Source organism: Plecotus auritus, assembly GCF_963455305.1.
Source record: "Plecotus auritus genome assembly, chromosome: 2".
Lineage (NCBI taxonomy): Eukaryota > Metazoa > Chordata > Mammalia > Chiroptera > Vespertilionidae > Plecotus > Plecotus auritus.
The window spans coordinates 35013-48924 of NC_137771.1; the positions used below are offsets into that span (position 1 = coordinate 35013).

Genomic DNA, 13912 nt, shown 5'->3' on the forward strand with positions numbered 1-13912 from the left:
ACACCCAAGTAGACTACAAGCTGCAGGCAGCCGGGACCTCCCAGCCCCTAGCAGAATGAGCACATAGTAGGAGCTCAATAAAAACTGGTCATCAGCCGAAACCGGTTTGGCTCAGTGGATAGAGCGTCGGCCTGCGAACTGGAAGGTCCCACGTTCGATTCCTGTTTCTCTCTCATTGATGTTTCTAACTCTCTATCCCTCTCCCTTCCTCTCTGTAAAAAATCAATAAAAATATATCTTTTAAAACTGGTCATCAGAAATAGATCCAGAAACATAGAAGCACGGAACAGACTGCAGCATCTCGGAGGGAAGGGGAGGGTAAGAGGTCAACCAAAGAACTGTGTGCCTGTAAGCATAACCCAGGACACAGACAACAAGGTGCTGAAGGCCTAGGGCAGAGGATGGAGGGGCCCACGGCCTAGAGAGGGGTCATTGGAGGGAAAAGGGGACATAAGTAATACTTTCAACAACAAAGATTTAAATTAAAAAATAATAAAATAAAATAAAAAGGATCATCTAAAAAAAAAAAACCCTGGACGTCAGCATATGGAGCTGTTAAAGCTACAGGCCACAGGGGTAGAGCAAGGAGATACAGAGGCGCATAAGGGAGGGAGCAGGGACCACACTGAGGGTGACCATGCAGTTTCTGGGCTGGTGAGGGCAGGAGCTGGAATGAGGGTGCAGGAGGGGGAGGGGAGGAAGGCATAGGAGGGGGAGGGGGCATTAGCCTGAAGCAGGAGACAGGAACCTGCTCAGTTTCCAGCGCTGTGACTGGTCCTGTCCTTGGCCTTCCAGCCCTCAGTTTCCTCTCGGGAACCTGGGGCAGTGCAGTGAGCATTAGTGCCGTGATCTGTCCACGCAGCACAGTGCCTGGCACACTGCTGCTGCTACTGCCAATAACGGTCGCTGGTGTGTCCTTATTGTTTTGCCTGTGATGTTGGGAGGAAGGACAGGAGGCAGATTAGCTGCAGAGAGCTGGTGTGTGTGGAGGAGGGTAGAGAGGAGTGTGGGACCCAGGAAGGAAGGGGTGGCTTCCTCAGTGACCAGAAGGGCACCTGGCCGGGGTCCTTCGCCATCAGCGCCCTGGGTCCGCCCCCCAGGATCTCTGTCTGGGGTGTGACCAGCCCCGGGACACCCCAAGCTCTGTCCCACCCCACCCCCTCGGGGCAAGCATCAGCCTGATCCCCTGGGACCTGCGTGGAGGGACGGGCGCAGCGGCGCGCTGGGGACAAACAAGGGGCGGGAAGGGTTAAGCCGCCACGGCAGATGGGGGTGTGGGGAGCTGCCGCCGGCGAGTCGGCGAGTCGCAGCGATTGGCCGGCGCGGGGACTCGGGGGCAGCTGCGGGCGGACAGCCTCCCAGACTTCCCGGACGCGCCTGGCGCCTGGGCTGTGCCGCCGGCGGCCTCCAGGGACGCTGCCCAGCTGCCCTGGGACAGCTCCGCTCCCGCCAGCCGCCCACTCCACTGGTTCCCCAGGCTCCCGCCCCGCTGGGCAGCGCGGCTGTCAGCGCCTCCCACGCGCTTGCCACCCCCTCCGCCCGCCAGCGGAGAGGCCCCAGGGTCCAGGACTCCCGTGGGGCTGAGTCTGTCTGTCCAGACGCCTGGTCCGTGGGGCTGGGTGCTCCCAGACCCCAGGAGCCTCACAGACCTTAACAGAGAGGGTGGGCCTGCGCCCTGGCCTCCCGGGCTGCAGCCAGGAACCTGGGGGGGGGGGGGGTGGTTACCAGCCAGCAACCCCTTCACGACCACAGGCAGCACCTGGAAGAGGCTCCAGACATCCCCAAACTGTGTGCTCCCATGTGAGGGCAGGAGTGGATCGATCTTAGTATTGTGAAGAGTCCAGGTGAGATGGGATTCTGTTGAAAAACATCTAAATTCGTACAGAACTCCACTGCAGACCCAAGGGGGTGGAGGGGGGGGGGGCGGCAGGGGCGGGCTAAGACTCCTGGCCCACCGTAGTGGTTCAGTGGTTGAGGTCAACCTGGGAACCAGGAGGTCACGGTTTGATTCCCAGTCAGGGCACATGCCGGGGTTGCAGGCTCCATCCCTGATCATGCAGGAGGCAGCCAAACAATGATTATCATTGACTAGAGGCCCATTGCAATAGGCCTTCCTTCCCCTGGCTGCAGGCACCAGTTTTCCTCTGGCATCCAGGACCCAGGCCTTTGCTCGGGCCACAGCAGAGAAGCCAAGCCTCTTCAGTCTTTAGTCTTCAGTCTTCGCTCCACACCTGTGTATGCAAATTAACCCATCTTTGTTGGGTTAATTTGCATACTCACTCCTGATTGGCTGGTGGGCATCATGGAGGTGCAATTTGCATATTTCTCTTTGATTAGTGTAGATCAGTGGTTCTCAACCTTTCTAATGCTACGACCCTTTAATAGAGTTCCTCATGTTGTGGTGACCCCCAACCATAAAATTATTTTCCTTGCTACTTCATAACTGTAATTTTGCTATTGTTAATGAATCGTAATGTAAATATCTGTGTTTTCCGATGGTCTTAGGCGACCCTGCTAGCAGTTCTCAACCTGTGGATGGTGACCCACAGGTTGAGAACCGCTGCTGTAGAGCCTAAGACCATCGGAAAACAGATATTTACATTACGATTTATAACAGTAGCAAAATTACAGTTATGAAGTAGCAACGAAAATAATTTTATGGTTGGGGGTCACCACAACATGAGGAACTCTATTAAAGGGTCGCAGCATTAGAAAGGTTGAGAACCACTGGTGTAGATGGTTATATCTCTCTCTCCTTCTCCCTTCCTCTCTGAAATCAATAAAAATATATATTTTTAAAAAGACTCCTGGAAAAAAATAGACTGAACACCTGCCTTCCTGCCTTCCTGCCTCCCCTCCCCACTAGGACCCTGTAAGACTTCAGCCCCATGGGATTTGGGGGGAGGGCACTTCCGTTTCCATGCTCCAGCTGTCGCCTGTCCTTCCTCAACAGGGGCCTGGACTTGGTCTGTGTTGTCTGTCCCCCACCCCACTCCCACCCTGGCCTTGCCACAGCCTACCTGTGGCTCCTCCTCCTCACCCCATCCTGAGCCCCTGGACCTTTATACAAAGGCAGGAGCCTCCTTCCAGCTGCCTCCCCCGGGAGGGAAGCAGTGAAGCGAGCACCTGCCTGCTCCCTCATCTATCACCCAGAGCTGTGTCACGATGACATTACTCATCCTTGGCCAGTGATGAATGAGATCAGTCTAGAGAGGACCACACGTGTGGGGGTGGGGGCACCCCATTCAGGACTTCTGGGCCTTGATGCCAGAAGCAAGGTGCACTGTGTGTCTGTGTCTGTGCACTGATGGGTACTCTTGTTAGTAGAAAGACATGTGTGTAGAATTCTGTGTGACAGTGACAGCAGTGGGGTGGGGGCCGGCTGGGATTTGGAGTTTGGACATGGCAGCCAGGGGAGGGCTGGACAAGGCTGCAGAGGGGAGTCAGAAAAGTGGGTGACCCACGGAGAGGGGTAGACAGAAGGAGGGGCTGGGTGTCTAGAAGCCTAGCCTGGTGCCTGGTGCCGAGGGAGGGGAGCAGGCAGCTTGGGGTGTGCAGGCAGCATGACTGACAACCACGTGATCCCAGGTGACCAGCGGAGCTCTGCCCCTCCAGCATGGAGCCTCCAGACCTTAGATATCCAGAAGTCAGGCAACTCTCAGCACCAGCCCGGGCAGCACGACGGCCACTGGCTCCTGTGACCCTGCTGATCCTCTCTCCCTTCTGCTGTCAGCCCAGGAACCCTTTAGAAGTCCTTAGCTGGCCATGGAGGGGTTAGTCATCACAGCGAAGAACTGAGGAGGAAGCCTTGGCCCACAGCAGCTGGGTCCAGAGGACCAGGCCTCAGACCTGCTCTGCCACCTGCCAGTGGTCACCTGTAAAAGAAGTAAAAAGAGCACCTAGCTCACAGGTTGCTGTAAGATTATGCTAGTGAAATGCTGAGTCACTGTGACACTTATTTCCAAGGCTTCCTGAGGGCAGCCCGGCTCCTGGAGTCCCAGTTCAGGTGGGAATAGTGGGTGCCTGTGTGGGCCAGAGTTTTGGAAATGCAGGGATGTGTGCTCAGAAGCTCAAGGGATAATGTTCTGTCCTGATTGGAGAGATCCAGAACGCTTCATGGAGAATGTGGCATCTGAAATCAGCAGTCAAAGTGAGTCAGGTTAGATGAGGGGCTGCTGTCAAAGTCTGTCCTGGAATTTGCTCGGCCCACCCCTCCTGGGGAGCCCTGAGGAGGCTGTGACAGGTGTGTCACCTGCCCCACCTGGAGGGTTGGAGGTTCCTGCTCTGACTCCCCCAGCAGGAAGGAAATGTGTGAACATTTCCTGTCCCTGCAACACAGCACTGGTCACAAAGGCAGACTCAGTGTTGGTTGAACAAATCTGAGCAAAATAATAAATGTGTGCTCACCCTACAGGCAGCGGAGCTGTGGAGTTAATGAGTCGGGAAATGACAGGCTGAACACTCTGGGCAGTGGAGAAGAGGCCAGTGAAGACGGTAGGAGCCTGGGAAGGCTGCCCCGCAAGGCCAGGCTCAGGGATGCTGAAGACTCTAACAGGGGAGCAGAGGGGGGGGGGCAGTGCCCCCTGGGCAGAGGGTCTGTGGTGTCTGCGCTACTTGGGCCCCGAGCTTCCCAGAGTCACTGCATTTGAGGGCAGTGCCTGGTAGGGAGGGAGGAGTAACACTGGCCTCCAAGTCCTCTAAGAGTGGCTGGAGGCAGCATCTTTACCCCCACTTGGGCCTCCAACTTGGGGTTACCAGAGGATCTACCTTGCTGCTGGCTGTGCTGACATTTTGAACTGGGACCTACTCCCAGCTTCTCTCTGGGAAAGAGTTTTGCCTGCCACTCGAAGAATTCCTGGCCCATTGGAGCCTTTGGGTCCAACCTGCCCCCCCAAAAAAGAAGAGACATAGTCCAGTTCAAGACCAAGACTGGTGGATGGTACCTCACTTCCCCTCCACACTCTCTGGACAGCCCACACCTGCTGCATCTGCAGAGCTGAGATCAAGGCCCCGGCTGCCTGCAGGCCAGAGGTGCGCCTCCTCCAGGGGCTGTGCCCCAGGCTGCTCCTCTGGCCAGAGGGCCAGCCCTGAGAGCTGCCCCAAGCTCTGTGTGACAGGCCAAGGTCTGAACCCACCTGTTTTGGACAATGTCTGCTCCAAGCCAAAGCCAGATGCTGCCAGTCCTGCCCATGTCTCCTTTGTGCAAGCTTGTTAGAAAATCCTGAATACAGTGTTCATTACAACTGCACCCAGGTGTTCAGAGGGAGGTGCTGAGTGGGGACATCTCGGAGCCAAGTGAATGCAGTGAGTTCAGTCGTGGGAAGAGAGCAGAAGCTTGGATGTGGACAGAGGTCTGCAAGAGGCTTGTGCTCAGACCCCCGCCCCTGTGGAGGCACCCAGCACCGGCTGGGCAAGTGCCACCTAGAGGGAACCACACCTTCCACACTTCCATTCAGGACGTCTGTGGTCTGGAGCCCCGCACTGCAATTTCCCAATTTTGCCTCAGCCCCAGCCTGCCCACTCTGGGGATGGTGACAGGAAGGGCAGTGGGCAGGGCCTGCCCCAGGGTGCTCATTTCTATAGCTACCATAATTGCTGGGGTCTGTGCCTGTGTTCAGACCCCACCTCTGCAAACCTCAGCCCCTCCCCCTGGGGGGCAGATGCATATCCAGGGTCACCACCCCCACTACCCCACCCTCTGCCAGTGCCTTGTTGGCACTACACTGGTGTCTGGACTACTTGCTCAATGCCTGTCCGCCAGACCAGGAGCCCAGCACCAGACAGGAAGACAGGGTAAGCCAGGGAGCAAATGCCGTGTCTGCAGGTGCTCAGGTCCAGGTGCTGGCTCTGCACCCAGGGAGGCATAGACACAGACGTAGACTTTTCCTCTCCTCTAGTCAGGGGCTGGGATGGGCTGTCTGTGGGCCTCTGCTGTGCTGATGATGAGGATGGCTGCCCTTACTGACCAAGTGCCCCCGGACTCCCTGGTTTGGCTTCACTGGCAGAGGGAGGGTCTGAGAGCACACAGGCTAACGCTCGGAGCCCTCAGCTCCAGGGCCAGGGGCTGGGGGTCCTGCCACTGAGAGGGAGGGAGGGCAGAGCTCCTCTGGAGTCCCCACAGCCAGCAGCCGCTGACAGCCAGGCCCAGGCAGGCAAGACCCTGGCAGTGTGAGTGATGGTGGGCTGAGCGATAAGAAACTAATAATTTATGTTTCCAGCTCCACGGCCCTGGCGCCGAGGGAAGGCTGGGCCACAGCCGCCTCCTCACTCCAGCAGCCGCAATCCTTTATTGCACAAATTATTAACGACCAGAGAATGAACGACTCCATAATCAGATCAGGGCTGCCAGCACTTTTCATTTCACTTATTTGTATAAATTCTGAAGTCGGGGTATAGCCTGAGTTCAGAAAGCCAGGATCATGCTGGCTGGGTGCCCAGGGCTGCCTCCCCAACTCCTCCCTGCTGGACAGAGCCTGCCCTCTCTCCCCTCCCCCAGGACTCCAGGGGTGACGAAGACAGAGGGGATCAGGGAGGTCAGAGAGGGGGTCCGGGAGGTGGGACTGCACTGGAGACCTGAGTTCACGTGGACTCTCCTTCTACTGCCTCAGGGCCACCTCCTGCCTGCTCTCAGAGGCAGGGGCTGGTCCAGGGCTGGGGAGTAGGAGAAAGCCTCCCCTGCTGAGTGGAAACCTGTCCAGGCCAGCATCTCGCCAAGGCCTGGGCCCGGGCACACCCGCCCCTCCTGTCCTCCCCTCACTGAGCTTCACAGGTGGTCCAGTCACCTGCCTTCTGCTCCTGTCCTGCTGTGGTTGGGCTGGGCTGTTGGCTCCCTTGGGCCTGGGGACTTAAGCTGTGAGGTTTTCGGTGGCAGCACCGAAGAGCAAGCTGCCTGGAGTCCTCCTGAGTCCACTTTTAATCTCATTGACCTCTCGTTATACTACAGCGCATAAATTCCGATTTGGAGCGCTTATGTTCCATCATAAATTGGGCTGGCAGACTTCCGATCAACAAGATAAAGCTGTCTCCTGTGAGGTGGGTGTTTTATTAGTCTTGGCCTCGGCGCTGCAGGCAGAGGTGGGGGGCGAGGCCTCAGCTCAGCAACCCCCCTGGTGCTGCTCAGAGGGGCCGATGGTGCCTGGGGTCTGAGTCCCTCCTGCTGTCATGAGCAGGCACCAGGACCTGGGCCCACATCCCCATAGTACCAGCGTGAGCAGCTGCCGGATCCCCGGGCTGGGCACTGGAGGGACGAGACAGAGGCCTGTGCACATGCATGCCCCTACCTAGAGGTCATGTCTTCCTTCAAAAGCTCCATCTCTGTCCCCTTGCTGACACTCTGACCCAGTTTCTGGATCAGCCTGCCAGCACCGCCTGTCAGCACCCTGTTCCTCACCCACTCTAAGTTCAGTTCGGTAGGAGTGTCTCTGAGCAACCTGGCCTCCCACAGCCTTGGCAGCACCTCAGAAAACCTGTGGGACCAGCATATGTGCCCTAACAGGACAGGAGAGCAATCCTGGGAGGCTTCTAGGAGGAGGGAATGCTGCTATGGGTCTGGAAGGTACATAGGTGGGAACAGAGCTGAGATGGCCACAGGCACAGTGAGCATAGCACCTGGACCCTGGTATTTTTAGGGAACACAAATGTAATTTAGAAAGAAAAAAGGATATAATAATAACAAATATCAAATACTGAATCAGCATGGACTATATGCGTCTTCACACCAACACCGTTGTAGAATAGAATTTAAACATTTTAATGGAGGGGGCTCACAAAAGCAAAAGGTACTACACTAGTCGTAATGGGGCCCTGAGTGGGTGCAGAATAGTGATGTTGGGGACTGGGGCTCCTGGACCCAGGCAAGGTCTGGAGTGCAGGGAGCCCGGACTGTTCCCGGAGGAAGCCCTGGAGAGCAGGGTGGCCAATGTACCCATCAGGCGCTGGTTGAGTTGGACAGAGTCTGGGGCTATCATGGAAGCAGTGAGGGGTGAGAGAGGCCTGGGAAGGAGCACAGAGGGGAGTCCAAGTGAGTACAGTTCTCTGGTGACTGGGGGCCAGGTGGTGAGGAGAACTGGTAGAGGGGAAGGGCTGTGGGGACCGTGAGGTGGACGCACATGGCAGGCTGTAGACTCTTGAGTGTCTGAACTGAAGCTAGAGATGCAGACCAACAATCTGAAGAAAACCACAGAAGTACATACAAAAGATAAGAGTTGTCCCTAGCCAATTTGGCTCAGTGGCTAGAGCATTGGCCTGCAGACTGGAGGGTCCTGGGTTCGATTCCGGTCAAGGGCACATACCTGGGTTTTAGGCTCGACCCCCAGTAGGAGGCGTGTAGGAGGCAGCCATTCAGTGATTCTCTCTCACCATTGATGTTTCTCTCTCTCCCTCTCCCTTCCTCTCTGAAATCAATAAAAATGTATTTTAAAAAAAAAAGATAAGAGTGGAACCTAGGATAGAACTCACCCATCCGTTTACTTATCCATCCACCAACCCTCCACCCATCTACCCACCCACCCATCCTAGGTTGGAAGGGTGGGGAGGCAGAAAAGCACCTGAAAGAATGAGAAGTGAGAGAATGGAAGCTGATCTGAGAGGAGGGTCTCGGGCATGTGTAGCTCATCTAATACACAGCGAGGCACCAGCTGGAAGCAGTGTGGAGGCCAGAATAGGGCAGGAAGAGGAAGCAGCACATTAGCATCAAGCTGAAGCTGACAAGTTTGCTGAGGGCCGTGTTCCTGGCTGGAGGATGGGACGACCCAGCCCAAGTGTGGCTTTGCCCAGACCAGTGATGAATCAACTCATCCTGCCTCTGCGGCCCCAGGCTCTGGAGCACCCACATACCTGCTGCACCTCAGACAGTTACTCAATTGCTGGCGTGGGGCACACTCTTGTATTCTGGCAAGACCGCCCAGTCCAAAAGGGTGGTCTGTCCGTTTTCCTGGACGGAGTCTGAAGCACACAGAGCATGACAATTGGTGCCTCTGTGGGCAAGGCATGCGGACCCACATTTGAGGGTCCCACACCCCTCTCCACACTCTCAGACCAACCCCAGCCACTAGCTGCCTATTTTCCTCCCACTTTTCAGGGGTCTCCAAGAGCCTGCCCAGTGCCCCAGTCTGCAGGTGGGAAGCCCCCCCAGGGCCAGCCTGGAACTGTGTTAAATGCCCCTGGGACTGTGGTGACCTTGGCTATAGCCCTGAAATTGCTGCCCTTCCCCTGCCCATGGTAGGTTCTGGTCTGGCATGTGCATGCAGGCTCCCCTCATGGTCTCAGCCAATACCAGGTGGTGCCCTTCAGCCCACCCACTGGGGCTGCACCTGGGGAACTGTGCATGACTTCATGTGCATCACTGAGTCGCTGCTGTTATGGCACAACGTGCAGGGCCACCCCATTGTGACACACAGATACAGAAGAGAACATGACCCCTGATGGCTCACCGGCCATAGTAATAAACCTTCACAGACAGCACCCACAGAAATGTCAGTGCACCCACAAGGAGGTCACATACTCAACCTGCCTTTAGAAGAATAGGTCCTATAGATGGGGGTCCAGGGTTTGGCCGCAGGTGGGGTTGGGCTAAGTATATGACCTCAGAAAGCCAGCCTGGCCAGAGCTGTGCTGGGAAACAGGGAGAAACTAATGTTCACCTTTGCATGTCACTTCTGAAAATCTCTGAGAAATTAGTGGTGACAAAGTGACTGTTGGCCGTCTGGTGACCCTGGTGGTGGGACTGTGTGGGAGGGAGGAGGCCTCTGGTAGTCACCAGCCGTACTGGGGGTGTACCTGTTTCTTCATGCAGGATGGGGCGCCTCTGTGCAGTCCTACACCGCCAGCATGGACCTTGGGACAGCACCACACCTGTCCTTGGGCCCCACCCTCAGCTCTGTCTGGGCAATACCTGTTGAAAATCCAGGGTGCCTACCCTGGGCCCTACGGGAGAGCCTCCTCTCTGTGAAAGAGGATGCCTGTGGCCATGGAAGCTGGAGGCCCAGCTGGGCTGAGAGAGCTACGCCAACAGTGTGTGTGCAGCCAAATGCTGGCATGTGGGTAAGTCAGTGAACTACTGTGAGCAAGCCCTGCTTGCAGGGCCCTCTTGTACAGCAGGAAGTCCACCATATAACCAGTCACTTCTGGACCAGTCTGGACTCCCTGCACAGCCTGGCCAGGAACTTCTGCACACCGCCCCCATCAGCCCCCTGGATCCAGCCAGCTTCCCTCTAGGCTTCTGCTCCCAGTGTCCCCACCTAGGTGTCCCCTCTTCAACTTCCACCTGCAGAAAGCCCACCTGAGCCCACTCCTGCTGTCCCCATGGGGCCTGATCGACACCCAGTGGCTGAGGATGGCATAGCCTTGTGTCCCTATTGGGACTGTGGTGGGTTCTGAGCCTCACAGGTCTGCCCAGCCCACGACAGGTAAACATACAGGGTGGATGCGTGACCACCACTGTCGGGATTGACCCTCCAGGGCATAGCCCCCCCCCCCCCAGTGAGGAGCATGGGTCCCCAAGGTCTTCATGTGGGATCTATGTTGCATGTGAGCTGATGTGCACGGCAGGACTGAGGTCACAAGAGGAGGGAAGTACAGATGCACGAGGACGGGGCCTCTGCTGACCTCGGCATGACACTGGCATGACACGTGAGAACCTGGGCGTCCCTCCGCCCCCAGGTCTGGATCTCTCCTCCCTCACACTCAGCCATGCTGGCACATTTTGGGACATGGGGTGTGGGGGGCCCAGCTCTGCCACTTAGCTCTGGTCATCTCCCTGACCTGGCATCTGGAAGAGGGGCCATCGTGGTGCTGCAATGGCTTGTGTCACAAGGGGTGAGAACTGCACAGGACCTCGGCGCCCACATCCACACCCCAGGGCCGCAGCCACATCCAGGGATCCTCCCTCCCTGCCTCCAAACCCCAGGCCAGGTCCAGGCTGCAGGGAGAGGAAGGGTGGAACCAGCCTCAGGCCCTTCATGGGAGAATTTTCTGCTCCCAGCTTCCTGGAGGGCTCTATTCCTTCCTTTTATTTGGCACCACCCTGGGGAGCCCCCAGCTCCTGCACTCCCAGCCCATTCCTGCAGGAGCATGTAGCGTGTTAAGTTAGTATACACCCTGGGTGTATGTGTGCTGAAGCTGTCAGCATCTGCGCACCCGTCCTGTACATGCACATGGGTGTGAGCACACATGCAGGTGGCTGTTTGTGCTTTCAGAAGGCACGCGTCTGTTACTGACTGGGTGTTGTGTGGGCACAAGTGTATGTGCAATGAGTGTGCTTCCTCACAGCTCAGTGTCAGCTCAGTCCACACCTGTGGGGCCAGTGCGACTGTCCTTGCATACCTTCCCCAGTGGGGCAGGTCTAGGCCTGCCCTCCAACCCCCATTTCCCTGGATAAGCACAGGCCAGCTTTCCTGCAGCCTCCCCTCCGGATCTCTCTTCCTAGGATAATACCACATCTGGAGCTCAGTAAATGATTGACTGATGAAGCATGGATGGAAAGAGGGCACTAAGGGGTGCAGTCTGGAGAGGGGCATTGGCAGGCACTCCAGGATGGGAGGGTCCTGGCAGGAACACCAGTTGGGGACAGGGTCGGGCAGCGCCAGAGGGGCGGTCAAGCCTGGCTGAGCCCGGGTTGGGGGTACCGGGTCGGCGGCCGCCCCCGCGTTCCCCCGGGGAGGTCTCCGGTCGCCGTCTGCGCCGCCCGCCGGGTTATTTATGACTCCCTCCCCTCTCTGGCGGCGGCGGCTCCGGCCTCGGCCCAACAGCGGAGGGCCCCATCAGGGGGACCACGACCAGCGACCTCCCAAGCTGCGGAGGCCGGGGGCGGGGCCTCCGCCGCTGGAGGTGGGGCTGTGGCCTTAGACCCACCTGCCCACCACCTCCCCCACCACACACACACACCCGGTGTGGCCGGGGATGATCCTAGCCTCTGGCCCCAGTCTGAGAAGTGCAGAGGTACCTGTGGGTCCAGGTGGACAGGTGGGAGGAACTGAACAGATCCGAGGGGGATGATGACCAGGGGTGAGAATGCCTGGTCCCCGTGGGAAAGTGGCTCTGACCCCGGAAAGCAGAGGGTGTGTTTCCCATGAAGAGGAGGAAACAGGTGGGAGTGAACCTCCCTGATAACCTAGGCCCTGGAAGGGGAACCAGCGGGGAGCTTTGCACTCAGTCACAATCTTTTCAGGAAAGGACCCTGGTCCTCTAGAGCAGCAGTCACCAACCTTTCAGACCTCACAGACCACCAGCGGTTGGCGACCCCTGCTTCAGAGAGGAGTGGAGCCAGATGGTGATGGAGGTTGGGCGGGCGGAGCTAGGTCAGCCCCACACCTTGCCAGCTGAACCCCCCCCCTGAAAGCCAGAGTTGGGGCCCCCAGGGCCCTCCTTAGCCACCGCGGGCTGTGATGAAAGTGTGAGAGGTGGTTCTACAGAAGGAAAGGGAGGTCCCCTCCGCAGGCTCAGGGTTGTGACCAGACAGTGGGCACAGTGGCCACCCACCAAGCCCTGGCATCCTGGCATTGACATGATGGTTCCTCCATGGGCCTTGGCTGTAGACATGGAGGCAGCACACCTAAGAGCAAGACACAGGCCACAAAGGTGGCCATGAGGGGAGCTCCCACTATCAGGCTGTGTAAGGGCTCAGGCTGCAGATGGGGCGGAGGTGGTGGACAAGGAGGGGTCACTCACTCATGTATGCCCACGTTCCCATCAGCAGACAGATGTACCGGCAGTGGAGGAAGCAGAAGGGGGTGCAGAGGTTTGGGTGCCCTGACCAGTTAGTTCCAGACCACCATCCGCATGCTGGTCTTGGTGCCTCAGCTGAGGATGAGGCGGGCAGTGGGTCTGTGAGGGAAAGCAAAATGGTTGCCAATGGTCAGCCACATGCCCAGCTGGTAGGAGGTGAGTGGCAGTGGTGTGTCCCCTCACTCTCAGCCCCTCCCTTGCAGAAGGTGCTTGTGCAAGCTGTGACCCAGCTCGCCCTGCAGAGACTGGTCAGGGAGATGCCCACAGATGCCCTGCTGGTTGCATCTCAGAGGGGCAGGGATTGGGGTCTGGCTGCTGGGTTGGGATCTGAGGTTACTTCCAGCCTGTTCACAATGACACACCAGAGAAAGACAAGCCTGTCTCACCAGTTATCACCACAGCCACAGCCGCTGGGTTTCTCAGCTTCCCTTCCTAATTCTCCCGGTGCACGGGTGACATGCTGACCTGCACAGAGGTGTGGGCTGGTCATCAGGGGACAAGCCGCCCTCATTCCTGCTCTCCAAGGCACTGAGGTGGACATGGATGTAGCAGGTCCTCTCCCCCAGACTTGCTCCTCACAGGAAACAGGATGTGCTCGAGGGCAGAGCCCCTTCTCCTCCCCACACCCCCCCATCCTTCACCCAGACTAGGTCCAGCCCACCTTCTCGCCCCACACCTTGGCTCAGATACTGTTTCTCCGAAGGTCAGATGGCCCCGATGTGAAACAGCTGTATGACATCAGGAGTGTTACTTGACTTTTCTGTGTCTCACCTTCCTCATCTATAAAATGGGAAAGATCAGGAAATAATATTGAAATGATCAACTGAACTAAGGCATATAAAGCAGCAATCAATAATCAACAGAAGTGTTATTGTTATTCACAGAACACAAACCCTCCCCGCCTCAATTGCCAAGGCCTCACACCACAAACCCAGGCCTCACACCCTGTAGGTGCAGAGGAGACCCCCCCAAAACACACACACACACACACACACACACACACACACACACACTGATGCCCACCACCCACAGGCACTGGGCAAACACTCCTATTCAGAGCTGCAGGCTCACAATCACACACCTGCCGAGGAAGCGGGGGTTGGGGCGGCGGGGGGGGGGGGGGGGGGGGAGAGCCCAATCCCGGATCTCCTCCTCTGACAGGAGCCCTGTCCGGATCTGCGGCCCGCCA

The 13912-nt window shown here is 57.4% G+C and overlaps 1 long non-coding RNA gene across 4 annotated transcripts in view; it reads right to left on the reverse strand.

Annotated features, from left to right (window-relative positions):
- Positions 1-13912, reverse strand: part of LOC308242787 — a 15657-nt gene continuing 1745 nt past the window's right edge. For 2 of the 4 annotated variants that reach the window (XR_013959995.1, XR_013959997.1), the window contains exons 2-7: positions 13400-13503; positions 12667-12822; positions 3632-3875; positions 1760-1857; positions 749-929; positions 1-212 (exon numbers count right to left, since the gene is read on the reverse strand). This is a non-coding gene — a long non-coding RNA (uncharacterized lncRNA). Of the gene's footprint in view, positions 213-748; positions 930-1759; positions 1858-3631; positions 3876-12666; positions 12823-13384; positions 13504-13912 lie in introns of all 4 variants that reach the window. The other 2 variants (XR_013959996.1, XR_013959998.1) reach the window with 1 other exon arrangement.